We start from the raw sequence: 10,407 nt of genomic DNA on the forward strand, positions 1-10,407 counted from the left end.
ATAAAAATATATCCTTTATTATTCATTCATATTTTTTAAAACGGTTTTAGGAGCAATGGGTAAAATAAGAAGAAAATAATTATCATCATGAAGTGATATCTTCTACTGGAAGAGTATTTTTAGAAACTAATTAGAAATGATACAAAATTACAAACATGAATTTGATTTTAATAATGCAGTATACATCACTAAAAACATAGACAAAGCAATCAATTTTAAAACAGACACCAAGACTTTATGCACACATTATATAGATATTGTAAATAAATTAACAATTTAAGGTTGTACAATAGATTATAGAATTTAGATTTATTTAATTATTTGTTGATAAATTTGTTCTTTTAATAAAATATGTTTTTAAATATTGTTAAATTGTTCAATTATTCAAAAAGAGGTATGAGAATGTTGATCTGGTTCTATCTAGTTGTTATCATATTTAAAGATAACCTTCAGGAAGGGAATTATTCTTCTTAGTTTACAAAATGCAATAGTTAATTATTATAGACATTTTACTTATGTACAATAATATATTAATATTAGCTTGATGAGCCAAATAAGAAGTAACTTATGTATCAGATAGAGATGTTGATCAGGTAAAGAGTATTATAAAAAGTTAAATAAATAATGTAATATATTGTTAATGTTGTAAGCATGTATTATTTATTTGAGAATTTGTTTCTAGCAACCTGAAGATGGGATGACAACTCTGAAACCTTGTTTTCATTGTAATGAACTAAAATATAATTTAAACAAGGAAGATAATTATTCATTCATTATTTCTAATTAGTTAATAATCGTCATTATTTCTAACATTAAACATGAAACTGAACCTGATATGAACTGGCTACAAAGACAATTGACATTATAGAGGGGAAATTAATTGAAAATTCATTGTGAGGGTTGAATGGGTAGACAATATTGACGACTAGAAGCAATATTCCCGGGACCCGAGCTAACATCGCATCATTGACCATCTAATTACTCTCTGGTACTCCAGATATCTATCCTCTCTCTTGTCTTACCCTCCTCAGCAACCTCTATAGAGACAGACATTCAACAATATTCACTATATTAAATGCAGCAGTTCCGGTTTGATGACTTGATTGAAAAAATCACATGTTAGTAGAAATATTCATAAATTTAATGAATTATAAATGTTGGATCTTGTTTTATTTATTAGGTATTTGATTCATTTACTTAAGTTACAACTATTATAATTATCAACTATTATAACTTTAACATAAATTACTGTTAATTGTAAATTTCTTCTACTTTTTCCAACATTAAATATAATTTTATATAAATGGATTTGATAAATTATGTATTTAATTAAACGATAAATATATAAGCAGTTTATTTGAATTAGAATAAAAAAAAAATTATGTATTTAATTTTAAAAACAACATTTCCACCATACAATTTTCAAAATAGTATTATTCCAACAGCAACAGGCAAATCCGGGATGTATAGAACTGCAACCATGAATACTTGGCATTGGTCCCAGGCCAATTGTGCGGTTTTCCACTGGACATCGCACGGCACTTGAGTGAATAAGAACAAATTAATGTAGGTTCGTGGTGAATTCTAAAGACACAGCCTATTTATAGTTGCACTGTACACTAATTGTGGGAACGTTTCATGAACGTTTCGTGAAAATTAATAGAGGGAACGTTTCATATTTTAGTGGATGCTAATGATGAGGACATGATCGATGAAGGAAAGAGAAATAGTTGAGATAGATTCAATATAAATAAAGAAAAACTTTTATTAAGATATATAAAAACTTAAACTCTCATTAGTAGAAATTTAGAGTAGAATTGACAAGAAACTAAAAACCTATAGTTTCTTTCACATTTTCAAGTTTAGTCTCCACAAAATCAAAAAACCGTATAGCTTATTCGCAATAGAAAATAAATCGCACAACATCGAATAGCGCACAAGGTCTGGAATAGTAAAACTGTCAGAGATTCCCCACTGAGTGGCAATAACAGAATAATTTTGAGAGGATTTAGCAAGATCAGTTTGCAAAAAGAAACTTTATTATGTTTAGGGAAATATAATTTCAGAAAATAAAACCATGACATAAAACGGATGAGCGCCAAAAAAATGACAAAAAATAACGTGAATACTATTTTTTTATAGATTGTTTCTCAATAGAATTCGTATATTATGAGTAAATAACTGTTCAATTTTTATTTCAATTCATTTTTTATTATTTGTTTTATTATGCTATACTAAACGAATGTTTAACGTAATAATTTGTTAATTGTAATTAAATCTAAAAAAAAATGTTCGTGACGAGAACAATTTTTTTATCCGTATCATCAGTATCTTCTGTGTTCATCTCCTTCTCATATGCCTCCTCCTCCGAACTTCCAAGTTATTCAGGATTAGCTTTTACAATATATAGTGATCCTAATTAGTATATTACAAACATCTATAGTTGTATTGAGAATTTAAATAATTTCTGATCACATTGAGATATTTGGAAAACAATGCCTATTACAATTTTAGAATATGATCCTTGTTCACACTCTTGGAATATTTTAATTTGTTATAATGAAGGAACAGGCAACTCTTAAGCTTCTAGTATTCTCCACGACTCTAAGCTAGCATCTTTAGATAATTAACTAATCTAAGCTCCATACAATTTTCATTAAAAGTTTATTGAGGCCACGAGGTACGCATAAAGGTAAATGAAAGCGGATGAAAAATGATTCCAAATTGAGTAACCCTTTCTGGGGGCATTAACCACACGTGGAATTGGTGTATACAGGTGGCATGAGTTCCCAAAACAGGCCAATACACAGAGTGCCGGAACATAAATCAACCAACAGAACAAGCCAGCGAGGTGTTGAAAGAGATTTCCAGTTAATTCCTAGCCATTAGTGTTACATCCGGTGAAGTTGGCAGACGGTCAAACGGAAATCCGATCGTTAATCTTTTCCGAGTTTTCACACTTTGTCTTAGCTACTGGAGATTTATCGGTTTGTTCCAAGTCAACCTCCTTCCTAAGAGAAAAGTTGTTACGCTTTAGGCCTGAGTTAAAGTTGGAATTTAACCGATACTTTCATAGTGACTTGTCAGATCATTTTTTTTCTCTTTGGCGTCGTTCAATTTCAACATAGGTGATGATTAACAATTTGTAGATGTTCAAATTTTTAAGTGTGGGTTCAGAAATATTTACTTATATAATAAAATAATTAATTCAAATAATAAACCACAATATGATAATTTGTAGAGTTTCAATATTAGCCTATTTACTTGCATATAAGTTTAATTTAATAGACAATATTTTATTTTTGAAAAAAAAATAAAGAAAAAAATTGTTAACGTTCTTTTTACAATTCATGACAAACTTTTGAATTGGACGTGTTCTAATGGCTTAGTTGAAATTTCCGACGTTTGTCAAGTTCATTTCAGTAGGGTCGATGTAATTTTCAGCGCTCTTGAAATTCCATTGCATATTAATCATTAATGAATATTTTCTAATACATCAGGAGTTTAGTCAAAATAACTTTGTAACTGAATAGATAATGATGTAATATTTCAAACGCCCTCATGAATAGTGGACGCCTGGTTCAAATCTACATATCAACTCTGAAAGGTGATCTTTCTCACTGACAACGGGCTTCCATAATTATCTAAACGCTCTTCCTGGCAACTGTCAACGTTATGGGAACGGATAATCGTCCCCGTCACGCATATACAGTGCTGTATTTCAATTTGAATCATAATGCAATATAATCTATTGTACAAAGCTAATTAATGTTCCGGGTAAATTATATATACTAAGTTCTTTGAAATGTCAAAAAAGGGAAAAGAGCAAACCACTAAGCCGATGAGCAGAGACTTATAATATTAATTAAACTAATAACAATGAACAGACACACCTGTCACCTATCTCGGTAATATATTATTTATAAAAAGATCAACATTTATTTTGTGGCGTTGGGCTCAGGAGATGAACAATTATAAAGACACTTAAACTGGTTTGAAAAATGAACCCGAAGGTTCGACACCAATACTACACATTGCTGTCCTAAAACAAATCTACAAGTTATTCTGCAATCCTCCCACCTATACTTCGGTCTACCCCTCAGACGCATATTTAGTGATTCGTTTGTTACCATGTCCGACAACCTTACACGCTCATCTTATTTCACGCAATGCTCTAACCTGAAATGTACCTGAAGTACTATGTTTACTCGGGAATTTTCTAAATATCCCAAATCTTTTTATTCAACAGTTATACTTTTGAAACTTCAGCTTCATCGCATGCCTTGATAAGTTCACTAAGAATATTGCATCCTCTATATATATATATACTAAAACTTTATAAGATTTTAATTTTCCAATGGCTACTTCGACTTCCTCTTTATTTAATTCTTTCATAAATGGTTCAGTATTCCGGTATTCAATAGGAGTTTATTAACAATAATTTATTTTATTTAAAATACTGTCAAAGTGTTTATTAAACGTATCCACTGTGTTTACTGGAATGAATAGAATATTATTATTTTTATCACTACAGAGCATGAGCGGTTAATACCTTCGTACATTTTTCTTACATTACTTCCTATTTTTATTATTTTGTTTTTTAAAACATTCTCTTAGGAATCAATATTTCTGAATAAATCAGACGTCTCGTTCTTTAAGGCTCGGAACAATGTAACATTAACGGAGTTACAGGAAATAGTAACAGTAACCGAATATTTTTCAGGAACTGGGTTTCTCATAAAGAAAATATAAAAATTAAATATTTAAATAAGCGCAAACAATTAATATTTATTAGTTTTTCTCCCCTAACACGAAAACCGTGTATTTATTAGCAACATTAACTTATACTAAATAAAGTAAGAACGAATTTTCAACGATATTTATTAACAAGGTTCAGTCGAATCCCCAGAAGGGATAGAGAGTGTAACACATTTATGGTTTTTATGGTACTGAAAATTATTATAATTATTAAATTTGCTTGTACGAATTATTATACAGAAGTAAAAAAAATCATAATTGATATTTGTTTGTTTAATGCTTGCTTATATCCTGAGAACCATGTGTTGTTATGTATCATTTAATACCAAATTATTAAAAAGAAAATTGGCTACAATTTTGAGTCTAATTATTTTTTTAGTCCCTTCATTTGGAATAGAACGCGACTAGAGTTCCGAGATGGAATTTGTGTAGTCAATTAGAGACCATAAGTAGGTGATATAAATGGACTAAATTCACTAAGTCGAAATTCATAATCAAGACCTCAAAAAAATACAAATATGCAATTCACCGGACTTTTATTTTCTTTTCAATTTTTTAAAAAATTTGACCGAAACCTCTTTTTATTATTTTATAGATTGGACTTCATTCTTCAATTTAAAACCAAGCTGTTAAAACAGAAATATTAGAATCAAAATTGTGAATTGGTTTGATCTTTCTCAATTTAGTAAAAAAATTAAAATTAAAATTTATTCGAATAGGACATATTTTTTTCAATTTATAATATTTTGGCATTTTTAGAACAAATAATTTATTTGTTTTAAAGAACATAAGGAGTGAATTTTTAGAATTTCTGACCCTGGTACCTCCATGTTATTTCTCTGATTGACCCTCAAAATTCTGGCCCCAACTTGATTGGTGAATTTATTCCAAATGCATCAGATTTTCTCAAGAAATTAAGTTAGATTTAAAATTTTAACTGGCTTTGTATCAGTATCATGCAAATTAACACATTCTATACATGTTTTTAATGGATGCCAATTAATTTTTATTACCAATTATAATTATACTTAATGATATTGAACCGGAAATACATGTAACAATAATAAACTTGACTAAAACAATTAATTTTTAATTGTATTGCACTTCTCCTTCTCCAGTAATATTCGTTATTTATTTATCAAGGATTCCAATAACTTGGGGAAGAGGTGTACTAGGTAATGAAAACATTCGGGAAGTAGCCAAGACGAGGCAATAGCAGAAGGCAACCCGAAGAGGTAGGGAATTGGATAGCCCTGGAGAGCGGTTTGGATTCTGGGGAACGTGATAGGAATGGATCTCTGGGCCTCCAGCCACTGGAACAGCAATAGTGTTCTCATGGCCTTTGTCGTCTCCTTCAGAGATTCGGGGGTGGATCTTTGCGACTGCTCACATATGGAGTAATACAGTAAATGACAGTGAAATTGAATACGATTGAAAAAAATCTATTTTCAAGTGTGAAGTTGAGATGGAAAATTTTTTTTAAGCTTAAACACAAAAAAAAAAGTATCGTAATTATTATGGATTAATGTATTTTTTAAATAAAATAACTAATTATTAAACTTCTACAGTATTGATTCTAAAGTAAGGTAAATAATATTCTTTTAATTATTTCATATGAAATTATTGACCATTAGCAACATTTTGTTCATCATGCCATTAACTATTTCGGTTTAGTCAATATAATGACTCTACTTTACGGTGTAGCATGTTTTAAGGAGATTACAGCAAAAAGATTTGTAATTCATTCATGTTCTTAAAAAAAAAAATCATGATATCATGATTATTTTGAGTTCATTCATTTAACTCAGTACTACAATACTCTGATGCAGTGGAATATAATGCGCCAAACGTAACTTCTATGAATAGCTTTTTAAGAAGTACTGTCATATCACATTATTTAGATAGTACTGATATGTATAAACATATGAATGGCTTGGTGCAAGAGTATGATAAGCCACACGATACGAATTTTTACGATCTGACTCCAAGTCCACCTTATGTATATAGCTTAAATTGAAAATAAAGTTCAATAGCCAAATAAAATTTTTATAAAACTTACTATAACAGGAAAAAGAAATTCTTGAAAGTTACCTGAAAGAAAAAAAAAGTAAAATTAGTTTGACGATATAAAACAGATTTCAAATTAGAAAAAAATGTATCAATATATAAGCTCTTGTATAGAAAACTACTATACACCTAAAGGTAACAATTTATAAGTTACTATTTTGATATTTTACAGTAAAATGGTTTAAAATAAAACTTTAAAAACCAAAAATCTTCTTAAACTGGAAATTGATGGTTGAAACTTTAAAGTAGAACACGAAAGTTACAAATTTAATAATTCTTCTTCGATTGTGTAGCAAGTCAATTATAAATTAATATAGAAAATTAATGAAAATTTGATCTCCACATTATAGTCTTATTGTCTTTGTTTATAAAAATAAAATTTTCATTATTTAAACATTTCAAGAATTGATCTCCACCTTCAGAACTTACTGTTATAGCTGGAAGATTTAAATCCTTAATGTCAATGTTTTATATTATGTCAATGAATAAAAATTATATTTAAAAATAAAAACCTTGTTGATATATCCATAATTCTATTTCAATTTGAATATAAGCACATACTTTGTTTTTATGTATCTGTATTTCTATATATATCTTTGTTTTTATGTAATCTAAGGAAACTAGTGAAATCCGTGTAACGAAGATGATCATTTTTTTTTTCTAAAAACAAAATACAAGATCAAAGGGGAACAAAAGGGAAGATCTCGGTTCAGAACTCCCCAGACTGAATGTAAATAGGAATGATTGTGTTTATGATATATTTTATATTTTTTTAAAATAATTTATTTTCCATTTCTTCTATTTCTTATTTATCATTTAATTAATACAATTGTAAATATAGCATGAATAAGTTCTATCATTCTTATTCTTATTGTCTAAGAGAGGGAGAGAGGGAGAGAGAGAGAGAGAGAGAGAGAGAGAGAGAGAGAGAGAGAGAGATTAAAAATGTTGTTAGGGTGGGAATCTCCGCTAGTCACGTAATAATTTGCAGTGTTTCTTTAATATTTAAGCCGTCTAAAAAAAAAAAATGTTTGAAACCAAAAAAATATAATGGTACTAAAAATAAACTCCTGTTATGAGCCTTTAATGGTTATTATGGTTTTTATAAACTTCTGAGCTAACGAGGAAGAAAATAATGACGATAATAAAAACACTCCTGAAAACAAGAAAAAGGAAAGTTGTTACCCATCGCCAACACACCCCTTTTTTCCCGCAGCTGCGTCATAACCACTTGAGCGGGATCGGCTGTGTTGTCTTTCCATCAACTTCAACCCTCTTGAAATGTATCCATTAGCTAATCCAAACATTGCTATATCCACTTGTATACGAATAGAATGAAGATGACAAGGGTTCTATTCGAAATCGTTCAGAAACATTCTTACCATGTAATGTAATACTTTTGACAATGAAGAAATTCATTTCCAGATAATACTACGGTATATCAGCAAATAGCAACCATACATACATAATTCAGACTTCTCATTAGTGACTTCTTGCATATGCATCGTTTAGAAACATCAATTCAGCACTGTGTTATCCTAATCAGTATAATAGATTACAACTAGAATTAGGAAGGCTTTGGAAACCTTACTCTTTTTAATGAGAATTTTTTTAAATATTTTAAATAAGTTGGTAATGTTATGCTTTACATTCAATGTATGCAAAGAAAACATTCACTTAGATGTTGATATTTAGCCTTTGCTGAACATAAACTTGTAACTATTTTAGATAAAGTTTCCCAAAATTCGGTTCACGAGATGTCATTAGAATTTTTTTTCAAATATTATAATCAATTAAATAAAAAATACTTTTCCAGCTGTGGTTAGTAATAAAAATTGCTTTAGAATGACACAGCCAAGAATTTTGACTAAAACATTGTACAAAAAAACGGTTGTTTGGAATATTTATTCCAACTTCAAACTTCAAAGCCGCAAGTATGAATTGTTTTTCAGATGATTAGAATAAAAAATGTGGTGAATTTGATTTTAAAATTTTTTTTTTTTTGAAGGTTAAATAAATGAATCCCCCATTTTTTTTCATTTTATATAATTGAGGTTCTGAAGTTTATACTGAAACGGTCGATGCATTATATTTTTTTTTAAAGCAAACTTTTCTTTTTAATACACATTTTTTTTTTTAATAAACATGTTTATATGAGTATTATATGTAACATGAGTCCACATGCTTAAATATATTAAAATCTTATAATTTTGATCCTAGGAATAAGTTTATGTACTGAAGATTTATGAGTGTAAAACCAAACCTAAAAAGGTAAAATAATTAATGGTGTATCAAAACAAAATAAAATTGAATGCCTATAACTCAGCTACGAAGAATTTTTTCCCGTAAACTAAATTTTTGTTACCCTTGATGTTGTATTCAACACTGTTGAAGAATTTAGAAGAATGAACGGTCATTAGATATAGAGATGAACAAAACAATGATACCAACAAATTTTTTAAAGATTTATGACTTTTTTAAACTCAAACGACCCAATACGTGCGACTAACGTAAATTTCAAAAACGTTTTCATAATTAATTAAATTACTTTCTTCAACTGTTGATATTGGCTGTTGATAGTTGTAGTCGATAAAGTGAAAAATAAGATTTACAGGAAAATGAATCTGTTAAATATTTTTTTCTTTGATGAAATCGAGTAGTAATGAGGACAGAATTAACATGAAACACAATTATCACCAAAATGCCTTTATATTCATAAATAGCAAAGGATTTAAAAAATAAATAAATAAATAAACTTAGAAAAACCTATCAATATTAATTTAATATTCTGTTTCTCTTTAAGATACCAGTTATAATAGCATCAGGTCGATTGATACAGGTAATGTTGCAAATATACTAGTTTGCAAAGTAGGTTCCCCAGAGAGAGAGAAATAAATCGGAAAATATCAGGTCAGAGGTATTATTTATATTTTTTATAACTTAACTCTTGGCGTCAACTGGAAAAGCTTTTCCCACTTGTGCCTCGCCCCGCCTCCACTTGGAAAAACTCTAAATTAACTTGAGGCCGTTGGGAAAAGGTTTGTTTTCGAACTTGGACACGAACTGCGAACAGCGTTGGTAGAGCCAAAATAATGTCCCATTAGATTTCTTTATAGCTCTCAGATTCGAAGAAATATTTGTTAATTTTTTTATCTTCAATTTAAAATTTTATTAAACGAACAATAGCAGTTGTTACAAATAGCAAATAAAAACTTCATCTGAAGTTCAGTCAAAGTCTTCAGTAATTACAATCCACGTCATTTAAAGTTTTATTGAGTAGTGAAATTGCTGCAAAGTACCAATAACTAAGTTTGGTTGTTAATTAGTTTTTAATATACATGAAATATTTTCTTTCATAGCCCATTATAACTATAAGTAAGTTACAAGGAGAAATAACCAAGCAAGTTACGATGAATTGTATTTCAATGGTTTAATATAATAGGATAAACATTTTTCTGGATAAATATTTTTATTTCTTTTTTTTTTTTATTGATAGATTTATTTATTGATAGATATTACAATCTGCCATACAGTTGTGGGCAATAGGTAATAGTGATGGATGATCTCATACATACTAAAATA

The 10,407-nt window shown here is 29.0% G+C and overlaps 1 long non-coding RNA gene across 1 annotated transcript in view; it reads right to left on the minus strand.

Moving 5' to 3' along the window:
• Positions 1–6,606: 6,606 nt before the first annotated feature.
• LOC136796233 (uncharacterized) overlaps positions 6,607–10,407 on the minus strand; it is a 118,045-nt gene continuing 114,244 nt past the window's right edge. Inside the window, exon 3 of the long non-coding RNA XR_010843922.1 lies at positions 6,607–6,849. This is a non-coding gene — a long non-coding RNA (uncharacterized lncRNA). The remainder of the gene's footprint in view (positions 6,850–10,407) is intronic.

The sequence above is a fragment of the Halyomorpha halys genome, unplaced genomic scaffold (assembly GCF_000696795.3).
Source record: "Halyomorpha halys isolate HHAL.00 unplaced genomic scaffold, Hhal_1.1 Scaffold161.1, whole genome shotgun sequence".
NCBI lineage: Eukaryota > Metazoa > Arthropoda > Insecta > Hemiptera > Pentatomidae > Halyomorpha > Halyomorpha halys.